This window comes from Haliaeetus albicilla, chromosome 6, assembly GCF_947461875.1.
Source record: "Haliaeetus albicilla chromosome 6, bHalAlb1.1, whole genome shotgun sequence".
In the NCBI taxonomy this organism is placed as follows: Eukaryota; Metazoa; Chordata; class Aves; order Accipitriformes; family Accipitridae; genus Haliaeetus; species Haliaeetus albicilla.
This window is the reverse complement of record NC_091488.1, coordinates 38,555,211-38,580,337: the sequence shown is the minus strand read 5'-3', so window position 1 is coordinate 38,580,337 and position 25,127 is coordinate 38,555,211. Positions and strand designations below refer to the sequence as shown.

The 25,127-nt window shown below is 41.3% G+C and overlaps 1 protein-coding gene across 3 annotated transcripts in view; it reads left to right on the top strand.

Annotated features, from left to right (window-relative positions):
- Positions 1-2,235: 2,235 nt before the first annotated feature.
- Positions 2,236-25,127, top strand: part of ZPLD1 (zona pellucida like domain containing 1) — a 66,966-nt gene continuing 44,074 nt past the window's right edge. For 2 of the 3 annotated variants that reach the window (XM_069785589.1, XM_069785588.1), the window contains exons 1-2: positions 2,236-2,354; positions 14,902-14,971. The gene's annotated coding sequence lies outside the window, so the exon portion shown is untranslated. The remainder of the gene's footprint in view (positions 2,355-14,901; positions 14,972-25,127) is intronic. The other variant, XM_069785590.1, reaches the window with a different exon arrangement.

The following is a 25,127-nucleotide window of genomic DNA, read 5'->3' as shown; positions in this document are numbered from 1 at the left end:
GCTTTTTCTAAAAGCCCAATATTTCAGTGCAAAGTGTTCATTTGTCCCAGGAGCTTCTTGCTCAAAATGTTGTTGCTATTGGCACTAAATGGATGTTCAATTTCCAGGCTCACAGCAATGGAGCTAAACAATGCTGCACCAGTGTGACAGTGTGAGTCAGGGATGTGGCACTGGACTAACAAATGCAGGTGCTAAGCTCAATGTTAATCAGCTTCTACCCTGTGGATTCCTCAAATTTTCTTTTAAAGTACGAACTATCCAGTTTGTGTAAAGAGCAGATGTGCATTTCCAACATATGGTGTAATCAGAAAAGTCCAGAAGATAGTAGAGTAGATGTTGCCCATATTTTGTTAGGGTTTGCAGCGTATTTGATAGCACATATAGCAACTCTCTCCACTTTTCTGTCTGTTGCTTTGGAATGCACCATCTCTTTTCTTGCACATTACAGCAAGCAATCTGTACCAGTTTCATTTTGCTTCCATTTGTCAGAGACTCTGTTCCTTTCAGTTTTCATCTTCTTGTGTTCTTCATGACACTAATTCAGAAGCTGTAGATATTTCCACGCCTGTCTCCTGTCCCTTGTTTTAACTTTTGAAACAACATAAGGTCTTTCTTTTCTTGCATGAAAGCTAGAAATAGCTTTTTTCTGTTAAGGTTACTTAGAAGGATGGACTTTCCTCATTGAGTTTGCTTCAGGGACTGAGGACAGGCTTGAGGGTATTTTCAGTCTCATAAGAGCTCTGTTGTGTGAATTCAGTTTACTTGTACTTCGGTGACCGCAGTCAGTACCAAAGTTGGTGAGACATGTTGCCAATGTGGTAGGCTGTGTTTCTAGTGTGTGTTAAATCTAGGTCTGGATCCTTTGGGCATATAAAGCCTCCTGTTCTGCCTACAAAAGCCACAACCTCAGGCTAAAATGTTATCCAAGTTTTTTTTTGTTTGTTTTTGTTATCCACATCAGAGGCTGATAGGGCTTTTGCCCTTGGCATGCTGTCTTTGTTGCTTTCCTCCTGTGCACTGTCTGCCCTGGACATAGAGAAAAGCAGCGTTAAGTTTGTGCATGTCCTGAGACAACATTCACCTCAGTACCCCTTCCGTCTGATCCAAGATCTTGGAATAAGGCTTAAGAAATCCTCATTAGGATCTTGGGGTTGAAGAAGGTTTTCATTGCAGAACTCCCTCATTGTTAATAAAACGAAGTGGCCAGAAGTCAGGAAAATCTTAGTTAAGGTTGAAAAATAATCCTTATGTCTGTAGCATTTTAATGATATCTGTTCTTCACAGATACTGAGCACTCCAAATACTGTTGGCAAATGATGTAACTTCAAATATTGTCTGACCAGAAAGCTTCTAAATAATGAGGCAGTAACACATGGAAACACTGAGTGAAAAAATTATTTCCATAGCCTCACATGTGGGCATTGCCAAATAATGGGGTTAAATGGAAATCACTGGCAGCTGCATGCAGAGCTGTTTGGTCATCATAAAGCTATGGACAGGGTTCCCAGAGGAGAGTAGGGTTTGGCAGGGCTTGATTGCCTTGCTGACTTCCACTTGAAAAGTGGATCTGGTTGGACTTCTCCGCCCCTCTTCTACTTTGTTCCCATTTGTCTCTGTGTTAAGCTGAGGGGACCAGAGAACTGAAGTATTGTGACTTGTTGCTCTCTTGGTGTGACTGTAGGAGGTAAAGGAGATAAGACCCCCTGCTGTACAGCTGCTTCTGCAATGTCTGTGCACTACTGTCCATGCTCTGTGTGCTTCTGTGCTCAACTCTTGCAAGCAACTAACAAGTTGTGACAAACTGACGAACAACTAGAAGTGTAACCCGCATGCAAATGCTGGTACCTAAACTCCTACCCCTAGGGCTTCTGCTCATACAAGGTTGGAAAGGGAGAAGTAAGGACAGAGATTCTGGGCTCTTGTGCCTCCTCCCACCATGCTTGTGCATTGTTTCTGAAACACTGAAAAAGGAATTCTGGGGCTTTGTCTGAAATACGTTTTCCCTCCTGTCCATTACCCAGGTACTGCTATTGCATGTACATCAATTTTTCTCTCTCTCTTTTTTGTAAACACCCTTTTATGATATGACATTTCTGCCTGTCTCATCTTATAGATATGTGGTGCGAACCAACTGGTGTTTTGTTCTCTGCAGACGGAAAGAATATGACACCAATGTACTTCCCTGGTTTGTTACCAAAATTAACATATTTCCTTCTCTGTGTCTCTCCCACAGTGTTAGCAGAGTGATGGGAGCGATTTGCCTTGGTTCTTTAAATCTGCAGCAGGAGGCGTCAAGGAGAAGTATATAACTAGATGTTCTGCAGTGGCACAAAGCTGAGAGAAAAGCTTCAAGGGTAATGTTCTGTCCTTAATCTAATAATGTTCCTTGTTCAGTATTAGTGGAAAATGACTCTTTCTGTATTCCTTCATATTGCTATATAATAAACAACAGCATAATACTGAAAATATGAAGTAATTTAATAAGTTCAGGCTTTGTTACAGATAATGGATAACTATGCACAGGAGTATAGTAAATCTTGAATGACAGTTTTATTTGATTACCAAGCCTGAATGCAATGTTCCACAGCACTGCTTTACTGTAACGCTGTGTCATGCAGTAGGAAGTCTGATTACCCGCAGATCCGATTGAGCAGTTCTACGTCTGTGGCCTCCTGTCTCATCAAATCTGAGACTGTGCTTGGTCAGTGCCTGGGTGGAAGACCTCTGGAGAAGATTTATGTTTGGTAGGAAGAAGTCCTGGTGACTCAAACCTGTCATTTCCCACCTAGTCCAAACTGAACCGAAGTCTCTGAGGTAGTGTTAAGTATATTAAGGTTTGATGGAGTTTCCACTTTCAGATGTGATGTACTGCTGAGACTCAGGCCAAATATTGAGTCTTTAAAATACATTCTGTGGTTTCACTTCATTTTGGTTTTTTGCTAAAGTTTTCATCAGGTATTATCATGTTGTCCTATGGCTGCATTTTAATGATCAGTGAAATGTTTTCTAATGGAGTATAAAGATGGCAAAGAGCTTTGCTGTATTACACATATCTTTCTGTTAGAAAATCACAGTGATTAAAGGAAATAGGAGGAGATCAGTTTTTATCAGACACTGCCAGGCAGATGGAATATGTTTCTTCCTTCCCCTGTGCCCATTTTTTCCATTCAGTCTCTTACCACTGTGCTACTTTGGCAGGGTGACTTTGAGCAAAACAAGAAAAGACATTTGCCAGTTTTCTAACAAAACAGTGACACTGTCCTTTAATACTGCCCTGAGAGAAGTCATGGTATTTTGCTCTTGCTTGATAGGAGGCAGCCAAATGTTGTGACATTTTGTGATGTGCAGGAGCTGAGAATGAGGTTTTGTCCTTAGGCACTGAATTAGTTAACTGTTAGATTTGTTTTGTACCCAAAAAAGTTCACTCCTGGCTTACTGAACACCCAAGCCTTATGCTCCTAGTTTATTTTATTCCTTACAGGCACACTCTATGGCTGTGGAAGGGATTGCACTTCAGGCAGTTTGCAGTTTTCTTTGACAAACGTGGAGGCTGCCAATTTTAACAAAGATTGTGTTGCACTTTCTTACTTTGTCGGGTTTGTGCACAATTTGCTGGTTTCAGCTTTTAGAGGTTTTGGTAAACTGTTTTTCCAATTCCTACATTTCCACATATCTTGAAGGAAGTATAATATTAAGTGGGTTTTGAATGATGTTTTTTTCTTATTATACCTCTTTGACAGACATCCCAGGACAGGAGGAACAGGAGCTAGTTCTCAATTAAAAGATAAATTGCTGGGATGTATTAAGCTAAAGATTGGAGAGAGATCTAGCTACATATTGCTCCTGTGCTGGGACACCACAAGGACAAAGAGCTTGCTCTTTACTAGAGATAGATTTGAGGCTGTAGAGCTCACTTGGATATGCTTCTAATACCACTGTTAAATCATATGATGGCAGTAAGCAGTATTGCATCAGCATCAAGACTTTCAAAGTGTGCTCTAAGTGGTCAAAGTAGGAGCTTCTCTATATTCCAACCAGTGGCAATAATTTATTTTGACTTTCAAAGGGATTTTGTTATACACATTCATAAAAGACCGCTGAGGATTCTTGGGTAAAGAGTTGAGAGGAGGAGCCCTTTGAGAGAGGGAACAAAGGCTGATAATAAATAGCTAATTCTCAGTGTGGAGGGAGGTTAATAGTGGGGCAGGCCAGTGAAGAACTTGAAAGGAGTGCCGGTAGAGTGAGGGAGATCAGAGAAGCTGTTTTAAAGCGTCCGTCACCTACTCTTTAACTTCTTATTCACCACTGAAGCTAACTTAAACATCTAAGAAAACTTCTTTTGTCTCCCTAATTAAGACTGAATGTTAAAAGCAGCTAAAACTTCTGCATCTAAACTGAGGTCAAGTAGATGAGTATTGAGGTGTCAGGCTCCTATAAAGGCAATGTAGAGAAACAGTGTTATGAGGGCACTTGTAAGACAGAGCTCCCGCCTTCTCTTAACACTTGCAAAGAGAATGCAAGTTTGCAGGATTTGATTCCATGTTTTATAATCCCAGATAAGGTGCTTAAATAGGGCAAAATCAGGCAAACTTTTTATTTCTCCTTAAAGTAGGAATTTCTGTATTGTTAGGCCTAATAACATCTCTTGACAGAGACCAGCAGAACTTCAGACAGCCACTGTTCCCACCGTTATATGATGTGTTTTACTAGCTGATTTATTTAGATTACATCAGTACATGGAGCAGCCAGAAAGGGGACCAGTAATATGCATCCTGTGGATACAGAACTCAAATGTGATTGTTGCTCTAAGGAGCTGTAAGCCAACCTGAAAAAAGGATGAGTGTCACCTTTTTTATCTACTTGTGTGGATTTCTCTAATGTGGCTCTTTTTATACATGATGAGGCTCATTTTTTTGGAATGCCATAATATTTGGATTATGCATGTTGTGTGTATGGGGAAAGGAGATAAGGACTGGAACGATGTAAGGAATAGAACCTGATTTACTTCTGATCCCGTTAGATTTGAATGATACTTCTGTATTAAGTAGTTGGTCCCAATTCACTTGGCAGAATGAGTCCTTTATACTAAGGCTCTGTGCTGTGTATACCTCAATGTCCTTATTTGCAACCAGCTATTATAGCACTAGAGCGGAGTAAATAATGCACAATCAGTGATTTAACCTGCAAACAGCATCTTATTTTTCGGCTTGTGGAAAATCCATGAGCAAATCTTTCTTGTAGTGGTTACTTTGTAAATATTTTGCATTAACAGACTGAACATAAACCCGGTTATGTCGGCACTTATGTGCTGTTTGAATTGGGAAGATGAGTTGTGTTTGGGGTAAGTCATTTGGTATTCTTTTTATGTGGATGGATGCCCATGAAGCTTAAATAATTTTCTACAGTCATCTTGACGCCAAGAACTGTGCTTAAGTGTAACACTTGTTTTTTTAGCAAATAAGCACCTTAAATTCTTTGTTTCAAGATTTCTGCATGTGTAACTTAGTGGCATAAACATATGGGAAAGTAAATGCAAAAGAGGTCTGTGTGGTCAAAGCAAATCTTCTGCATATTCTCAGGCTTAAAGATAGACATATATTAAAAAATATATATATATATTTATATATAATATCCAGTCAGATCTTAACTCCTCTTTCTTTTACTCAAGGGAGTTGCAGAGGTAATATGCTGCCTCAATTAAAGCATACTTTTGGTGTGGCATGTTTTTAGCTAACCCATATATTTTGGGTCAGAGACTGTATCCAGAATATAGCCAATTAGACGCTGCCCTGATGCTGTAATGGTTTTCTTGTAAAGTGCCATTGGTTTCCTGGGGAGAGCGTGGGTGCAGGTGACAGAGCACTGCAGATACTCCTCTCTATTGCGTGCATTTCATCACGGCTTTTAATCAACTCTCTCTCCCCCTTTCCTCACAGCATCACACTGGTTTTGCGAAGAGGTGTTAAGCCAGCAAGACAGACCCATTCTTCATTCTTGAGAGAGTGGCAGTGAGCACAGATATCATTATCTCCTATGCAAGTGCAGGTAGAATTTCTGACACAGCCAGATTTGTCTATAAATAGTCAATAATGTGAGGGGGTAGGTCATGGCTAAATCTTGCTCATTTCACTTTCAGTGATTGAATTTTGGCCACTGAAACAAACTGCACAACTTTCCCAAAGGAGGCAGGGTATGGCCTTGAGTGATGGAGGAGCTGCAATACTGCACATGAGAATGTCAACCAGACAGTCACTAGAGCTGTAAGTGTTGATTTTTTACAGCTAGATCTAAAGAGTTAAGTCCTGCGTCTGGGTGCTGTGTAATGAACTTCTTTTAATCCTTTGTGTGTTGGGTATATAAGGTGGATGTGTAACATGCACAAACAGTAGCTAGCACTAGTACTTGCACAGAGGTAAAGATGGCAGGCTTTTATTTGTTTAAGTCCATCCTTATGCAAGTGGGTGACATTCCATGGAGAGATATTCAATTAATACTGTATTTACCATTAAGCAACAGGCTGAGTTTTAGCTTCATTTTTAAATTTCCTTATGACTGTAGCTTCAAGTCACCTCTCTTCTGTTATTTTCCCTTATTTTTCCAGTTCGGTTGTGTATGGATAAAGTATCTTATGCTAGAATGGCTGAGATGAGGGTGCTAAGACCATCTGATCTGTATTATAGAGAGCTGATGCATTAGAATACCAAGTTGCATCATCTTTTGTGCCACTAATCTACACAACCAAACAGCCTGCGACTGCATTAAATTGCTATGATTTTTGACAGAAGAGACCTTGTTTGCATAAATCCCTTGAATACCGATGGGAGTGTGATTACAGCTTCGACAAAGGGAGAGGTTGAATACAAATTTGGGAGGGCCAGAAAGTGTTTAGTATCTCGTATTGTTTTCATCAGAATTCTAAATCTTATTCATGCAGATGACTCTGATCTTTATATCAATGCACAAAAAGAAAAGAACAGAGGAGCAAAAAGACTCTTCTCTTTTGACTGAAACACTGATTTTGTTATCGTGTTACCAGTGAGGGTCCATTTGGGATATTATTCAAGCACAGAGATCAGTGTTGGCCTATTGTAAGAGCTCTTAAATGTTTGGAATACATTTGCCCTTGAGGGAGATAATCTACTGCAAAAAAGTTAGATTCAGATCAGGAGATAGAGAAGGTGGGATTGTGCTTAGCGCACTGATGCTTGCTGGCAGAGCAGTTCTGCCTTAAGCTTAATACTACCTGTGTTCTTTTGTAACCCTCTATATTTAATAGCTGGATTCTGTTTTCTGTGTCAGGTTTTGTTCGTGAAACAAATTGGCAATTAGCCACTGGCTAAGGGAACAAAGGGTATTTGTTTGGAATAAATACAGTGATCAGGATGTGTCTTGCTATTTGGTTTTTTTGAGATGAAAAATACCAGGTATGCAGTTTTTTGAACCAAGTAAGCTAGACTGCTTATTATACTTAGAAGAGACATTCAATTTTATTTTAGTTTCTATACCCCATATTGTCTCTTCTTGCTTCAAGGATGGTAGTTTTGCACTATGAGTGGACAGTTAAGTTGACTTCTGCATGGACTCACAGGGCAGAGAAAAATTATGAGCTTTTTTCTTGTCTTGTGCCCCACGTAACTTGGCCAGCCTTCCACCTGGAAGCACAGTTGCTCTTCCCTGCTACTATCCTGGACATCTCCTTTCTGAAAGGAGGCATTGATGTTTGAGGCCTGGGCTGAAAACCCCATCAACATCCTTGAGGCTGCAGGATCTCATCAATGTGTACAAATATCTGAAGGGGACGGTGCAAAGAGGATGGACCCAGCTCATTTCAGTGGTGCCCAGTGACAGGACAAGAAACAGTGGGCACAAACTGAAACACAGGAGGTTCCCTCTGAACATCAGGAAACACTTTTTTTTATACTGTGAGGGTGGTGGAGACTGGGAATGAGTCAAAGGTGGAATGAGTAGGGCAATCCTGACTGAATTCAGGACCCTCAGATTCAGGCCTGCAATGATACAGCCACTGCTTTCATACTCCTCTGAATGTATCAGTTCATTGTAATTGTGCGTATCAGACTAGTTCAGGATTGCTTCGGTTTTAAGCTTATGCCTAAATGGGTCTCCTGGCAGATGTGAACGTAATTGAGAGAATGGCTATGTGCTGAACTTCACACTGGGAGATATCCATGTGAAACCTGCGGTTTGGGCTAGGTTATATCTACATATGGCAAGTTAAGTGAATCTGTGTATTTGTTGTGGCTGAGGATTTGAAAAGCAGGCCAAGATGCTCTGACAGAGTACTGGCTTACTGCAGTATTCTGCTCCTGCTGCCCAGTGCCTGGAAGATGATAATCTAGCATCCTGTGTAAGTTTAACCTTCCAGGAATGTCAGCTCACGTTTGAAATTTGGAAGGACTGGGAATTTTTGTAGGCTTTTTAGAAAATTGTAACTTAAAGTCTTGTCTTCCTATGGAATTTTAGTGACAAAACTGCATTGGTGTAGTGTTGCTATAGCTATACGAATACAGTTTTTGCCATATAGATGCAGGATTTAGACACCCCTTTCTAGTTCTGATTACTGTTTGTTTAAAGTTGTTTAAGAACTGCCCTGATTCCTAGAAGTGGTCTGAATCCAAAATTACTCTCCATATAGGCAATATAATGGTATACTTAATCATATATTGTACTGACATAAGTTTCTTCATGGACTTCCACAAATGGATCAGGTCTATTTCTGTCTGTCTTTCCCTGCCTATCTTCCTTTGCCACCTTTCCAACCTAGAAGAGCTGCCAAAAATGGACATTTCTCTTTCCAGGAATAAGATCAGAGTAATTCAAATAACCTTTTTAAGCATTAGCATGGGTCATTAGATAGCATTGTAGAGAAATCCACTCTAAATTGTATTATCAGTTTATGCCTTTATCAATACATAATGCCTTAGAAATGAGCACTTTACTTTAGGTCATCAGTTTTGACAATCCCAAAGAAACTGTTGTTAAAAGAATGCTCCTCATCAATAATTCAGAGTTTCTAGGAATATCTATTTATTTTAGTTAGGGTTTTTTTGTGCCAAGTGGATGGACCACCACAGGTGGTGGCAAGAACAACTAATGTACTGCAAAGGGGATACAAGTAATATCTATTTTGTCCAGTTCCTCTGGTGTACATGCTGCTGTGTACCTTCATATTTTCTCTGGCATTGTTGTTCTCATCAATGCTACCAGGGGATCACAAGCACAGGAACAAGAATACCTGTGAAGTCAATTGTCAGTCTAACAGCAGGGTGCAGTCACATGTTATGTAGTCCAGTGTTATTTTTGATGTAATATTGACAAAGAGGGATCCTTTAGCAGAGCTCCTGTGGGTTGAAGCTAATGCAGATGTGCCTACATGAGTACAGGTAATGCAAAGGATGGGAGTGTAGGCGTGTGTGATGCATGGCTGTGGTGGTGACTGAAGGTCATATGAGTGGGTGAAGCTGAGAAGAAAACCTGTCTTCCCATTTCCTTAGTACCAAAATCCTGTGATCTTCAAGTACTCTTACAGCTGCGTAAGAAGTTGGACTGCAGTGCTGTGCTGTGACCACTCTTTGCAGTTGTATATGTTACATGACAGTTACATGACAACAGCAATTACTCTCACTGGTCACGGGGAGATGATAGATTGCTGTCTAAATATTTCACTGTATTAGTCCAAAGGCACTGCAAGAGTTGTTCTGTGTGATAATGCAAATCTGAATGACCTGTAAAACTTTTTTATTCTCCACCTTTTACTTTGCAAATAGCTTGACTTTCCTAACTAAAGTGGTGTTGGTGTTCTCATTTATATTTAAAAAAAGTTTAAAAGATTAAGAATATTGAAGTAACTCAATTTCCTACTGCTCAGTTAGTGTTATCTTTCATCAGAGTACTTCAGAATTAAGATGATGCTGTTCCTAAATTATGTTCTAGTTTACTGGAGTTATTAAAACTGGAATTTTAGTGACATTTAAGCTGAATACCAGCTACTTGCAAGTTGCTAGTTGTGACTTTCTTGCTAAACAATGACATGGATAAAATGGTATTATCTGGGGTTCATTCTGATTCCCAATAGAGCACTTAGGTCCTGACATACTGTCATCCATTTCATATCTCGGATCTTGTCTGGGGCTCTGTAAGCAATTAAATAGGAACAATTTAAAGGAGGTCCCTGAGAACTTGCCACAATCCTTTAATGTCGTATAGATAGGCTTGAGTAGCACTCCTCTGTTTGAGAAGGGAATTCTCTTTATTACATTTGATTTCTTTCCATAGGAATTATAGCCATTTGTAGTATATGAAGCCTAGTTCCTAATGCAAAGAAAGAAATTAAGGCCCTATGGCCAGTATTCATTCCTCTCTCACCTTCTTCCATCTTTGTAGTTGGTAATGTTACACCTTCTACACATCTGATTAATACCCTGATTCTGGAAGTCGAGGGGTCTTGCAGACCTTCCTGGCTCCTAAAATATCATCCTCCAGTGCGTGTTTTTTGTTGTTTTTTTCCTGAGTAAAAAAACCTACAAACCTCAGAAGTTATTATCTTTTAGAATCAGTTCTGCAGTTTGGATTTTTAGATGCGTTGGCTTTGCTTTTGTGTGAGTGAAACTGGTCTTGAGACTTGTTTCCCATATACCTTGCTGGTCCAGTAATGCCCATACTGTTCTGACATGAGTTAAACCTTAGATCTGCTGATGTGTAAGTAGTACAGCCCTCGGTGGCTGTCGCAGAGGCATGCCTATGTATGGAAGGGCAGAATTTAGCTCTTAATTAGCTTGCTCTGGTTTTTTTTCCTCAGCTCTTTACCCAGCAGAACAAATTCAGAGCAAATGAAGCATCTAGAAATTCCAAAGCACTGCTCTTAGTGGCCAAAAGTAGCCAAATGATGAGCATCAATACTTAGCTTGCCAGGGGAGACTGATACTGTCTGTAGGCAGAATGTAATCAGTGATTAATGTATTTTTCTTGTGTGGAGAGATTAGGACTGCCTGAACATATGGAGGTTAATCATGGGAGATGTTCAAATCTGGGCTAGACAAAGAATAGTGTATACAATCATCAGCACTGGTTCAGGGAACAGTTGGGACAAACGATGTGTTGTTTTCTTTCAAATTCAGAATGGTTGATTACTACGTTTTGACATACATGTTTCACCTTGTAACTAGGTTTTATGGAGCAATACTTTTAATAGGGAATAAGTATATAGCGGACATGCTACAACTTGAATTTGTCCAGTTTTGCTTTGAAATGTTGCTCTTAGTAGGCATGAAGGCAGATATTTGTTTGTGGTTGTTTTTTTGTTTTTTTTTTTAAAGTTTGCTGAAATCAATGGACCTGAGGAATGTGTTTCAGGTTGAAGCTTGACTATCACAACCTAGCCAAGTGCCAAACATGGGTACAGCTTGAAAATCAGCAGTGGAGTGAAAATATGGTAGGGGTTTGCCTGGAGGGTCCTTACTACATTAATCTTGGAGATAGTGTTGCTCATTTGTTTACTCTTTGTATTACACGTGAGAGATTGCACAGAGACCCATCTTGCCAACTTCTTGACAGGGTGTCCTGGTTTAAGCCCAGCTGGCAACAAAGCACCAGGAGGCAGCTTGCTCACTCCTCCCCCCATGGTGGGATGGGGAGGAGAAAATACAATTAAAAGCTCATGGGTTGAGACAAGGACAGGGAGGCATCACTCATCAATTGTGGTCATAGGCATAAACCAGACTTGATTTGGTGGGGGAAAAAAAAAATCAATTTAATTTGTTATCAATCAAATCAAAACAGGATAATGAGAAGTAAACCCAAATCTTAAAACACCTAACACCTTCCCCCCACCCCTCCCTTCTACCCAGGCTTAACTTTACTCCTGAGGTCTCTACCTTCTCCCCTGAGCAGCACAGGGGTATCGGGAATGGGGGTTATGGTCAGTTCATCAGATGTTGTCTCTGCTGCTCCTTTCTTCTCAGGGGCAGGACTCCTCACACTCTTCCCCTGCTCCAGCGTGGGGTCCCTCCCGTGGGAGACAGTCCTCCACGAACTTCTCTGGCATGGGTCCTTCCCATGGGCTGCAATCCTTCAGGAACAGACTGGTCCAGCGGGGGCTTCCCATGGAGTCACAGCCTTCTTTGGGTCGCAGCCACCTGCTCCAGCATGGGGTCCTCCATGGGCTGCAGGTGGGCATCTGCTCCACTGCTCATCTCCATGGGCTGCAGGAGGACAGCCTGCCATCTCACCACAGGCTGCAGGGGAATCACCTCCTCCTGTGCACCTCCTCCTCCTCCTTCACTGACCTTGGTGTCTACATAAGGTGTTTCTCTCGCGTCCCACTCTTCTCTCCACTGTAGGTTTCCCTTCTTAAATATGTTATCCCAGAGGCACTACCACTGCTGCTGATGGGCTTGACCTTGGCCAGTGGTGGGTCCTAATTGGAGCTGGGGAAGTTTCTAGCAGCTTCTCACAGGAGCCACCCTTGTAGCCCCTTGCCCCTGCCAAAACCCTGCCACACGAACCCAGTACACAGGGCTCTTGCAGGGAGCCTCTGTGGACTGAAGATCTGCATCTGGCCTGGGGTTAGCCAATGTGAAACTAGACACCGATGTGGGTCTCAGCCCTGATAATTCAGGGCCTGAGTGCCTGTCTGAGAGGCGTGAGCCCGGTAGTTACCTTCCCAGTTCTGGTTCTCTCTGGGGGTAGGTATCTTACTGTGAAAGCAATATGTTGTCCACATCTGCTTTGGCTTGCTCTCAACTTGCACTGAATTGCAGCGAGACCAGCTTGGGAGAGTGGGATAGCTGTGAAACCCTACTTATGGTGGAGCTCTGTGAAGGAAATATTGTCCTCTTTTTGCAAGCATCTTTTGCAGAAAACAAGGCCTTACGCCTTTGGGAAAGGCCTTGTAAAAGTTGGCTTTGTCTTCTGTGTTTTGGAGTACAAAAAAGGAGAGGAAGCAAGCTGTTTGTTACTCTGACTGTTGTAGGGGAAATGTAACGTAAACAGTGAAACACTGAGCACCTAGGTGAGGTGTTAATCAACACATTTTGCTGCCTATCTTGCAGGCAAACAGCACTGTGGGTTTTTGCTTTTACTCCTAAGGGAGAAAGAGGGGAAAAGACCCCTAGCAGTGCAAGTACAATATTGCAGCCTTCACACCTTGCAGCAAGTAGTTATGGCTGCAGGCATTTTGGATTACAAAAAGGCTGTGTCATTGCTTTCTGGCATGTGGCACAGCTGTCATTTCCCTGCTTGGATAGGGCTGTCTCATCAATCTCAGTGCCTGTGCTCATTGTCCAGGCTGGGAGAAAGGTACTGTAATAATAACAATAATAATAACAATCATAATAAAAGGGCTGTTAGAGGAGTATGATGGAGCCTCCTGTTGAGAAAGCATTGTAAGCATATTGGCATATGGAAATGTATTTCAGTCCATTTAGTGCTTTGTTTCCTTGAATACATTTTGATGACATAGGACTGTCATTTTTTGTGTGGGGTGGGCAGTTACTTCATGTTTTGTTCCGTAGCTGTGTTCTGTAATTATAAAGTGGGAATGGAATTTCGAGTTGTCTTTCACCTGGGGTATGAATCTTCTGCTCAGTGCAGCTGAGTGCACACATGCTTGTTTTCACAGCACCAACAACCAACTACATTAAAAAAGCGTTAAGGCTGTGAAATAAGTGTGGAGAGGCAGAGATGAAGAGTGAATTGCCAGCCTTGTGATGTGGGGCTTGGAGGAATGTTGGACTACTGCACCACACTCTTCTGATACTCAGCAAAAGTTTAATACTTGGGCATGTGTTTCTGTGATTATTTCACTACTTGAATGGTGTTTTCCCTGTTACCTAAAAATTCTGTGTCAGCTGATGCTGGCAGGCTGGTGCTTCTCTGGATATCCTATACTTTCTTATTTATTGAAATAACAGAAATCAATACCCTTATGAAATGGCAAGTATGTATGAGCAGTGGCTGCCATGCATGAGGAACCATGTAAATTTATTCATATCAATATTTACTTGATGTGTGTTTACATTGTGTAATTATATGCAACTAACCAACTTATGTAATTAGGTATTTACAACTGTATTATTGTAAGTTAAGAAATGCACACTCTTTACTAACCACAGTTTGGTTGTTCTTTTCCAATGAAGTATATTGTGCAAGGAATCTGCATATATAGGACTTGGCCTTCAAAATATCTCAGCTGCTTGAAAATGTGGTGATTCTTGTCCAAGGAATTTAAACGTAAAATAATAGTACCTTTCTAGTTAGTGCAGCTGTTAGAATTCTGTCTGGAGTTGATGCTGTTCATGGCACATGCGGTATTGTGTGTACAACTCTGGTGTTTGGAAGAATCTGTTTTACGAAACTGGATTAAATATCTGCCTTCTCTTGTGAAGTTACTAGTTCAAATTGCTGTATCTCTATCATCTGGAAGTCTTTTAAAATCTAGATTTACAAACGATATAGCATTGTAAATTAGGCATGTTTCTACCATTGCTTTTGGGTTTACAGAATTAATTTTGAGGCTTGGAAGGGCTTTGTGTTGTATTTTGTAAATGTATCCTTTTTGTGTAGTCTGCCTGTTTGAGAGCAAAATTGTTCCTAGAAGTTAATGGAGTTTAAACAGGAGCAAATACAGAAAGATTTTTCTTGTTCATTTTTCAAATCCTATTCCTAGATAAAGGAAAGTGTATCAAAATTCAGGATATTTGTTCATAGTATATTTAGGTTGTCTGACCCTCAAATGTCTTGGTATTCCATAATGAAGTACAAGGGGTTTTGTTTTTTTAAATTAGATTTCTTTATCTTGTCTCTTTGATCTCTGAGCACCCTAACTTTGCTTTTCTTTTGTGTTTATTTCTTTTCTTTTTGTGTCTGAACTCTTATCTCTTCCAGGGAGCTTAAGTGTTTAATAGCTGGTGCCTGAAAAAAATTTGGAATAAGTGGGTGCTGCTAGTTCCAGCAGGTAATGTTTGATCTGCATTTTATTACTGTTGTGATTTAACCCCAGCCAGCAACTAAGCACCATGCAGCTGCTCACTCATTCCCACCCAGTGGAATGGGGGAGAGAATGGGAAAAAAAGTAAAACTCCTGGGTTGAGCTAAGAACAGTTTAATAGAACAGAAAGTAAGAAACTAATAATGATAATAACAATAATAAAATGACAATAATAATAAAAAGATTGAAATATACAAGTGATGCACAATACAATCACTCACCACCCACTGACCGATGCCCAGTTAGCTCCCGAGCAGCGATCCCCCAGGCCAAGTCCCCCCAGTTTATGTACTAGATGTGATGTCACATAGTATGGAATACCCCTTTGGCCACTTTAGGTCAGCTGCCCTGGCTGTGTCCCCTCCCAACTTCTTGTGCCCCTCCAGCCTTCTTGCTGGCTGGGCATGAGAAGCTGAAAAAGCCTCGACTTGGTATAGACACTACTTGCCAACAACTGAAAACATCAGTGTGTTATCAACATTCTTCTCATACTGAACCCAAACCGTAGCACTATGCCAGCTACTAGGAAGACAATTAACTCTATCACAGCTGAAACCAGGACAACTGTGAAGACCAATCAGTTTTGTAATCAGTTCTTCAGCTGTTGAAAATTTGATGCTGCGGTTTGCACAGTAAATTTAAAGCTGTACATTAAATGCTTCTATAATGCTTCTGAGGTAGTCTCAGATTCTAGGGGCAGAAATGAAAGCTGTAGGGAGACATTCCTGCGTCAACCTCTCCCTTTCTAAAAGGAAGGCTGGTTCAAAGATGACATGGCATTTTTAGAGTCATACATAATACTAAAGTCTGAGCTTTGTTGCACTAACTTTTGCCTGGAAATAAAAAAATATCTCCCACTCCTTTACATTGTATGTTCCTGTCTCCCTCCTACTTGATGCCAACTGATTTTTACTTATTTATTTGGCTAGTGTCATGTTCAGTCCCTTGAAAATACAGAGTTTTCTTATGATCAAACGTGCTGTGTTCTACCACTTCGGTATCTTCAGTTACACTCATCTTCTCTGCTGCTTTGGTACTTGTGTCAGAGACATACTTAACCACTAACAAGGTATGACTAGGCATTGTGTACCTTACACCACTAATAACATATGACTAAGCATTGTGTGTTTGTCACTGTTTATCTAATTACAAATTCTACATTGATCATTAGAGTATTTGTATCAACATTGTACTGATTGGGATAGCTATTTTAAAGAGACTGTAGTTCTCAAAGCAGATTGTGAAAGGTTGTATGAATGTAAGGACATTTATTTCTGTGCACATGCCATAAATGTAATGTGAAGAAATTCCCAAATGCAATAGGGAAAAAGCCACTTTTGGCCATCGACCCCGGACTCTGATTACAGATATATTTTATTTTTTTTTCTACCAGCACTAAGATTACTGTTTGAAAACAATCTAAGAGTCCCAAGGAAGTATCTTTCCCCTCTTTCTACCTGCCTTTTAAATATACTATCTCTTCTAACCACAGAGTACACTTTTGTCCACACTTTTATTTTATTCTATTTTATTTTACTACCTAAAGTTGGCAATATTCAGTCCTGTATTACTGACAATCCTGTTCACAGCTGATTGATCAGGGTTAGAAACAGCATTTATTGCTTCCAAATCAAGACCAGGTATGATTCATAAAAAAACCCCAAAACAAAAAACCCCAAACCCAACAACTGCTCAAGCAGGAGTTAGAGCCTGATATAGAAGGAGTTGGGGAGGCATTCTGGTCTGTGTCATACAGAGGGTCAGGCTACATTACAGAACGTTACAGAAGTCCTTCTGGCCTTCAATATTGATCTGAAGTTAGAAGTAAGATTTATGCTGTTCTGAGGCTGTATTGCAGCCTAGAGAGGGAACATACAAATGTTTCTGATTGTGGTGGAGATACCAGTAATTGAATTCATGCTATGGAGCATGATACAGAGAACCCAGAACTTTGTTTCTGGCATTTGTAAAAACTGATAGTGGTTGTTCTTCCCCCCAATCACTGCCTTGCTGGTTCTGGCCTTTTGGTACTTTGCAGGGTTTTGAACAATACTGGTTTTCATGTAAGAGATTTTTTGTGTTGTTGTGTTGTTGTGTGTGTCCCGTCCCCCCCCAGCCCCCCCCCCCCCCCCCCCCCCCAGCCCAGTGCCTTTGCTTGACTTACGTTGACTGTCTTTCCTGGAGGTGTTTAGTGACTACTCCAGCAAAGAGACTTCTTGGCAAGAACACTTGACATGGAGGTGGCATAATGCCCCTGTGAGTGCATTTCCAGGACCTTGGCATGGGTACCTTGCAGCTGGAAATGAGTAGATGATGGGGTAGAGAATTCAGCTGGAGGCTGGTAACTAGGGTAATTAATCAGCATGACAAGGGGTCCCTGGCATTGACATGTTTATATCCTTCTGGTATAAAATAATGACAAGTAAGGATATTTCTGATTATTCAATAATCTGCCTTAAGAAATAAAAGTAAGTTAAAAGTAGCTAATTCTTAAGCCAAACTTTTGGATAACTGATGAAACCAAACATTAATCACAATCTCAAAGTGGTGCATTTTTATGTATCTGCTTGCTGAGAGGAAATAAGCAGCTTAATTTCAGGAGCAGGCCAGCTGCTGTCTCACACTCAGTCTGTGGGGCAGTGGGCTCATACATCTCCCACATGCGAGTGGCAGGCTGTGCATCATGGGTGTGTGAAGCTGGCTCCCTTTGGGAGGTGTGGGTAGCAGCTGCTATTAATGGCAGCAGGAACCTACTCTGTCATTTCCTTGGGCACTGCTGGAAAGGAAGATCCAGACTTGCAGGTGACAGGAGGAAAACTGATGCCCCGTCCCACCCGTGATAGTGCAGCCCCACCGCTGCGCTGCACCCTCACCCCACCTCTGCTCACCTGGGTGAGCACTGCGGCATTGCTGCCTGGCTCAGAGTGCCTGGAGAGAGCTGACACCCCGCAAACCTGCTTGATAATGAGTGTCTACCTTTTGTCACAATGTGATGCAAAGCCCTGAATGACCTGGTCCTGAGGTCAGCATCGGGGCCCAGGCCCCTTTCCAGCCCCTCAGGGCTGTTGATGCTGCCCCAGCAAGGCTGCAGAGTGCCTGTCCCCCATCCTGCCTCTGATCTGTCTGCTGGCTGGACCCAGGCTTGTGTGAAAGGCAGCCCCTTTCCTGATGGACCCCTCGGATGCTGTCTGTGGCTTGTCTCCAGCCCTGCTGGTGGCCCTGTCCCCTGGACAGGCTCTGGGTGGCCCTGCTTAAGGCTCCCAGCTGGGTTCCCCAGATGGGCCCTGGATCTGGTTCCTCACTTGCCTTGTGCAGGGCCATTGATGGACCCCGTGGCCAAGGTCTGCCAGTTGCCCCCAGGCCCTGGGGGACTGTCGTAGTTTAACCTCAACTGGCAACTAAGCACCATGCAGCTGCTCATTCACCTCCCTCCCAGTGGGATGGGGGAGAGAATCAGAAGGGTAAAAAGTGAGGAAAAACTTGTGGGTTGAGATAAAGACAGTTTAATAGGTAAAGCAAAAGCTGTGCATGCAAGCAGAGCAAACCAAGGAATTAATTCACTGCTTCCTATCAGCAGGCAGGTGTTCAGCCACCTCCAGGAAAGCAGGGCTCCATCATGTGTAATGGTGACTTGGGAAGACAAAATGGCATAACTGTGAATGTACCGCCTTCCTCCTCCTTCCCCCAGCTTTATATACTGAGCATGACATCCTATGGTATGGAATATCCCTTTGGTCAGTTAGGTCAGCTGTCCCAGCTGTGTCGCCTCCCAACTTCTTGTGCCCCCCCCAGCCGCCTTGCTGGTGGGGTTGGTGAGAAACAGAAAGAGACCTTGACTCTGTGTAAGCACTGCTCAGCAATAATGAAAACTTCTCTGCATTATCAATACTGTTTTCAGCACAAATCCAAAACGTAGCCCCATACTAGCTACTATGAAGAAAATGAACTCCATCCCAGCCAAAACCAGCACAGGGACAGTGCCTGCTGGTGAGGGTCACCAGGGCTCCTGGCTTGCCTTGCTCTGGGGTGTGCTGGCCCTTTGCTCCTCCCTGACACCGGATGAGTCAGGTGTCTGATGATGTGAGTATTTTTTGGTGCTTTCTTGAGGAATCTGGTCTTGAAAGCACAATGTTTGACTTGCCCAAATGTTTATCTAGGGTGTTAGGTCTACAGGGGAAATAATGTTAGTATTTATGGCAGCTTGTGACAGAGAATAGCTCTTTGATATCTCTCTTGTGGAGTATAATGAAACAGTACTATGATGCCCTAAGATCTTTAGAAATATAACTGTGGTTATCTGCTGGGTGGGGTCTGAAACCCGGGGTTCATCTGCCCTTCCTTTTGACAGACATGCAGCACTTGAGGTGGGTCCTGCAAGACTGGCAAAACAGAAGAAGCTAGGATTTCAATTACTGAATGCTTCTTCATAAACCTGAAATGTGCTGGTGGTATGGTAAGTCTTGCTACAAATCTTGGTGTAATACGAATTTGGGTACCAGCCAGGCCAACCAGCAGGTATCTGAAATAGTTCTGTATGTGGAAACCCACGAAGCATATGCAATGCTTTCCTTTGCAACAGGAGGAGAGAAGGTGGCAGTGTGAAAGTTCTGCTGCAGAGGCAGTGGAACCGGTGGTTCGGCTCAGGTCATCATGGTGTAGGACTGTTTCAGAGGTGCTGGAAGGAGGCTTGGAATTGCTCAGCCATATGAAAGCACAGAGGACCTATGATCTTGCAAAATGTTTCAGCTGGTGAAAAGCTTTTTAGTTTTCTTTTTTCATGGCAATTTTAAAATCAGGGAGGAGTTGTAGGAATTAATTTTATTCATGTTGACCATGTTAACACAACATGTCAGACTTCAGTGAAGTCTCTTGTATGCATCCCCTGAATGGAGAGGAGAAGGAATGGTTACATGAAGTGTGTTGCAGAAAAAAGGGAAACTAAACTGATGGAAGTCAACCGGTATAAGCTTTTGTGTACCAGGGAAGCATACAAACCATGCAAGTTCTGTGAACAACTCAGCTTGATTCCTAGCTGGATGATCTTTAGAGTTCGTGGATTCTCTTTTGGTTTGTGTTGTCTTGTGGAAGAAGGAAGGTACTTTTTCTGATGGGAGCACAGATTAAAAAGTGAGCAGTATCTAGTGCTGCTGTTTTACATTAGAGCAGGCTAGTCTTCGCTGCATGCTTAAGTCAGACACAGCTTCTCTGCTCTGAATTCTGCGGGGTCTTACCTATGCATGTACCCAGTGCAGAAGTTCATGCTTCTGTCTGAGACATGGTACAAATTTGATACTAAAAAGCAGAGGGCTGGAGAGGTGCAGTGTTCAGAAGAAAGGGGTGTGAGCAGAGGACTTAAACTTGAAGTTTTTGGGGATATGGAGCTTAGTAGTAGTGACCTGAGCTGGCCCTGGTTTGCTTAGGAGAGCAGGGGAACTTATGGCAGTTGGTGCATGAAAAACAAAGGAAGAAGGTCTACCTTGGTTTACATATTTAAGTCAAATCAGTCATAGACAGGAACAACACTGAAAGTTACAGAAATCTAGTTGAGTGGCTATAGTAGAGGGTGATTACCAAAAAAGATGTAGATTATGTCCATCAGGTGCAACATCATGGATTTAGAAGGATTCTGAATTTCTGTAACTGAGAAAGGTGAGTACATGGGTTTTACTTTCTCAAGTATATTAAAAACAGGTATTTGTTGGCAGCATGTGTGTTCTGACTTCCATTTATCAGCTAGAGTTTTCTGAGATGATTTCAAGGTGTTTGTAAAAGCTGTTCTTCCAAATGAGAGTCTTAGGGTGCAAACCACATGAACTATGGAAAACGTCGAGAATGTGAATTTTGAGGAAAGTAATCATGATATTTAACTGCCTATACACCACTTCCTTCCTGCTCCCCAATTTGTCAGAGCACTGGATTACGTTGCCACTTCTCTGTACCAGTGTGGCTTGTCCCTCTTATGCTTGCTCCCAAACACCCATCCTTCAGTCCTGATGCAAGCCTGGCATATAGGTATATCCAATGTACTATGTTGTTCCTACGTAGTCCTTAAAAGGCCTTAGGCTGGATCTAAGTGGAGAGAATTTTTTTCCCAGATAAATAACTTAAAGACACAGGTGTTGAAATACCATATAAATATAAGGTACTCTAATCTAGTAGAGCCACTAAGTCTGCTTCATCAGCTAGTTACTAGGAGGTGAATACATGCATGCATAGAAACAGACTGAAGTCTCATCTGAGTATCTGCCTAAATTTTCCCTGGCATAAGTATTTAGGCACAAAGCTTAAGTGGCCTGAAGTTCCGTGTTGGTTGGTAGACTTTTTTTTTCTTTAGGGGATGCAAAAATTGTGTGGCTGAACTATTACTCCTGTAGGTGTATTTTAGCTCTGATAGTTCGTAGTAAATTTACCATGTTAACTTAAGCTGATGAATGAACTCACATGAAACTGTTATTGAAAGCTAAGTCTGTCTGCATCATTAATTGCACGGTGTTTCATATCCTTGGAACAAACATCTTTCCTGTGAAAGAATCTGCCTGCAAGGTCACCTGTCCTTGCAAAGTTAAGGTTTATAAATCAGATCTAGGTATTTATGCTGATAGTCAGTTTTGTTCTTCTCTTGTGCATAGTTCACAGGCTTCTTCCTGAATAACATCATTAAGGAACCTTGTCTAAGCCTAGTATGAGCAGCTGAGGTATTTGCTAGCTGAGAATCCTTGTCTGGTACTAGTTAATGTAGATTTTTGAAATACAGTGATGAAACACTTAAATTTATGGTGTGTATAGAAACAACGTGAGTATAAGTAGAAATGAGTGAATTCTAGGAGTAACTACTTCCAAACACTTATATACATACCCAGGTGTATTGATCTGAGTTAGTGTGATTATCTCTAGGCAATGTGTAAGTACTGCAGATCCCTTCTGCAAAATCTGTAAGCTTTTCCTGGCTGTGTGAGATGAGACTACTCTTGTCCTTACACTCAGTGTCTTTTTCCAGAGATGGGGGCTGCATCTTTTTCTGTAGGCTTGCTGAGTGCATTCACGCTCTGCTTGTATTCCTCTAGTTTACTAAAGGCATGGTTTTAGCTGGCAGTGCTGGGCTGGGGGTATGGTGTTGCCTGTTTCTTTGACGTGCTGCTGCCGCCTTTTGCACTGATTTCTGTCTGTGCTCTTTGCCAAGGTCCTTCACGGCTTTAGCTGTTGTAGCTTCTTCCTTTCTCATATTCTCAGTACTGAGAATGTTGTCTTCTCCCTGTAACCAGTGATGTGTCCTGCTTAAATCTTCAAAAACTGTTTTCATCCTTTTGCTTCCTCCCATGCCAGGGAAGAAATCCTAGCAAATGTCTCCAAAGTTACTTCCCTGTTCCTCTCCCTGTTAACTCTCCTTTGCCTTAAGGCCTGCACAAATCTTGGCTGGACTGCTCATGGTCTGAGACATTTCTCTTAGATTCCCAGAAGAGATGCATCAGCATGGCAGGGAAGAGGACAGGAAGACTGGGAGCAAGGGGCTGCGGCTAGGGCTGGGGAAGAGATGAAATTGGCTTATTTCCCCCACTGCCCCAAGAGAAGGGCCCAAGGAAGCACAGCCAAAGGCCACAACTCATGCTGCCTAGTGGGGTCTCATTGTTTTACTGGCTGTCCTGTCTGTATCCCCATGTTCTTGTGTACTGCAAATATAATTACAAAGTCTTTGGGGCAGATGCTGTCATCTTGGTGTTTATGCAGTCCCTGGCACAAATGTAGCATTATTACAATAGAAACAGTATATAATAATCAATGGATTTTATATAGAGAGCTTTAACTAGATAAAGCTTTTTAACTAGAGCTTTAGCTGAAAGAAAATAGAAATACAAAGCTGAAAGAATTGTAAGTTTGCTATTTATTTAAGAAAAAATGAATTTAATTTTTTTTGTAGAAGTTGTGCATAATGTCGCATATTCCTTCCATATATTTTTATCCCTGCTTATAGTGTTTGGTATTAAACTAGCCAGTAAAATCTCCAAAGCACAATTGTTTTCCCAAATGTATTTATATTGCAAATAGCATGCCTTCATCTAGAGAGAGGAGTTTTTTGCATGTAATAATAAAAAACAATAGTAATTACTCTTGTTTGGAAGTAAAGCTGAAAATGATTTGGACTGTGTGGAAAAAATATTTTCTTGCACAAAGTATAAAAACAGTAGGTCTTCTTTATGATCTTCTTTCCTGTGTGCTAGCTTAAACTTACAAGTATAGTTGTAGTCTGTGGACATACTGCCTTAAAACAGACACAAGATCGCGTCCTGATGCGTTTATTCAGAGACTATTATAATCATTAGTGATTAGAGATGTACTTTATTTTAGCAAGAGTTTTCATCTACTTTCTTTGGGTTCCCTTTTTTTTTTACTATTAGTAATGTTGTTGCCATGAGCTTACACCTATTTTGACATCAAAAGAGTGATTCCTTCTCTTAATATCACTGTCTCCGATGTTGTACACAGGTCCTGTTGAGGAAAGAATAGTATATTTTTATGTATAAAAAGATTTATTACACAAGGCTAAAGTTTTATTTTGGAGAGCTTTTATGTATGTCTGATGCATTTCTAAAAAAATATGATTTTCAGTTTCTGTAGCTCTCTGCAATCTGATATGAGCTTTCTAGCTGTCTCCAATATTTCTTTTGAGTTTGTCGTAGGTCTGCAGCTCTCCTTTGTTACAAGGATGCTCTTGAAGCTGTCATTTGTATTTTATTCAGGAATAACATTGCTAAAGTTCCTGCTACTTCTCTGTTTTGTGACCCATTGTTATTTGTGCGTTCTTTTTTCTGTTCTAATTTTAAATCTGTCCGTATTCCAATTTAGCTGGAGTGTTCAATGTATTCCTTTTTATGTTACTTACAAGTTTTTATGTCTTGTAGTAGCTTGATTTCAGAAAGAGATGTAATGGAGCCAGCTGGCTGAGAAATGGATTTCTCCATTTCACAGGAGAAAAAAAGACAACCTACCCTTATTTTAGGAAAATGACTTCCTTATTTCTCCAGCACCCTGATTTGAAACAGGACTTAAGTTCAGAATTTTCTATGGAATTCAGGTTCTGAAAAGTCTTTCAGATGTATCAAGATAAAATAACCCCAGCAAACCCTGATGCCCTTTCAATGATTTATTTAACGTTTTATCTGAGATATTCTCAACAACCAACATATTAGTGTTTTCATCCCTTTTAATCTGATTGCTTCCACGGCTCAAAAAAGTGGAGAGAAAAGTATGGGTAGCTTCAGACATGATAAAGTACAGGAGACTCTCCAGCCACAATGTGAGAACGTGTAGAGAAAGAAAACTTCTGTTGAAAATGGCTTTACCAACATTTATTTTGATTTAAAGTTTTGAATAAAGCTAAAAAAGGCTTGAAAAATGCAACAAAAACACTTAACCTGGCAATATTTCTTTCAGCCGAATAGATTTAAAAACAATTTTGATATTCTTTCCACATGACTAAATAGCTTGTCATTGACTGTGTTTCAGCCTGTCAAGAGTATTTTAAACAGTGTGTGTAACCTCGCTACTTCTGACGTGTTACTTAAGTATATAGTATATTGTGCACTTTATGACAACATGCAGAGTTTAACTCAGATATGTTTTATATGGAATATAATACTACTCTTCACTGCAGTGTCCAGGCACCTCACAAATTCAAGAGTTTACCTAAAAAGCCTTGTTTTGGGAAGAACTGTTATCCTTGTGTCACTGGTAGCGAATGTGAGAGAGTCTGTGGCTAGCCCTGCATCGCATTGGCCACCACTGCTCTGCACGCAAAAGCATTATAGCACTTGAAGCAAATTGTGTAGCCACAACAGAGTGGTGGTTTGTCCGTGTTAATATGCCATGTATTTACCCGATTCTTGGATAGGCTTTTCAAAATGCTTGGGGTCCCCTGCTGCTGAAGACTGGCTTGCCACAAGTAGGGCTGCATGCTTGAAACATGCCTAAGTGAAATAGTATCTTGTCTTGCAGAATAAGCCTTCAAACTGTGGTTGGTGGTGTAGCGTGGTTGGCGTGGGTCCTGGGGCCAAGCATCAGGGGGATGGCTGTCTTTCACAACAGTATTTTTAAAAATAAATAAATAAATAAAATCTCCTTTTTATGC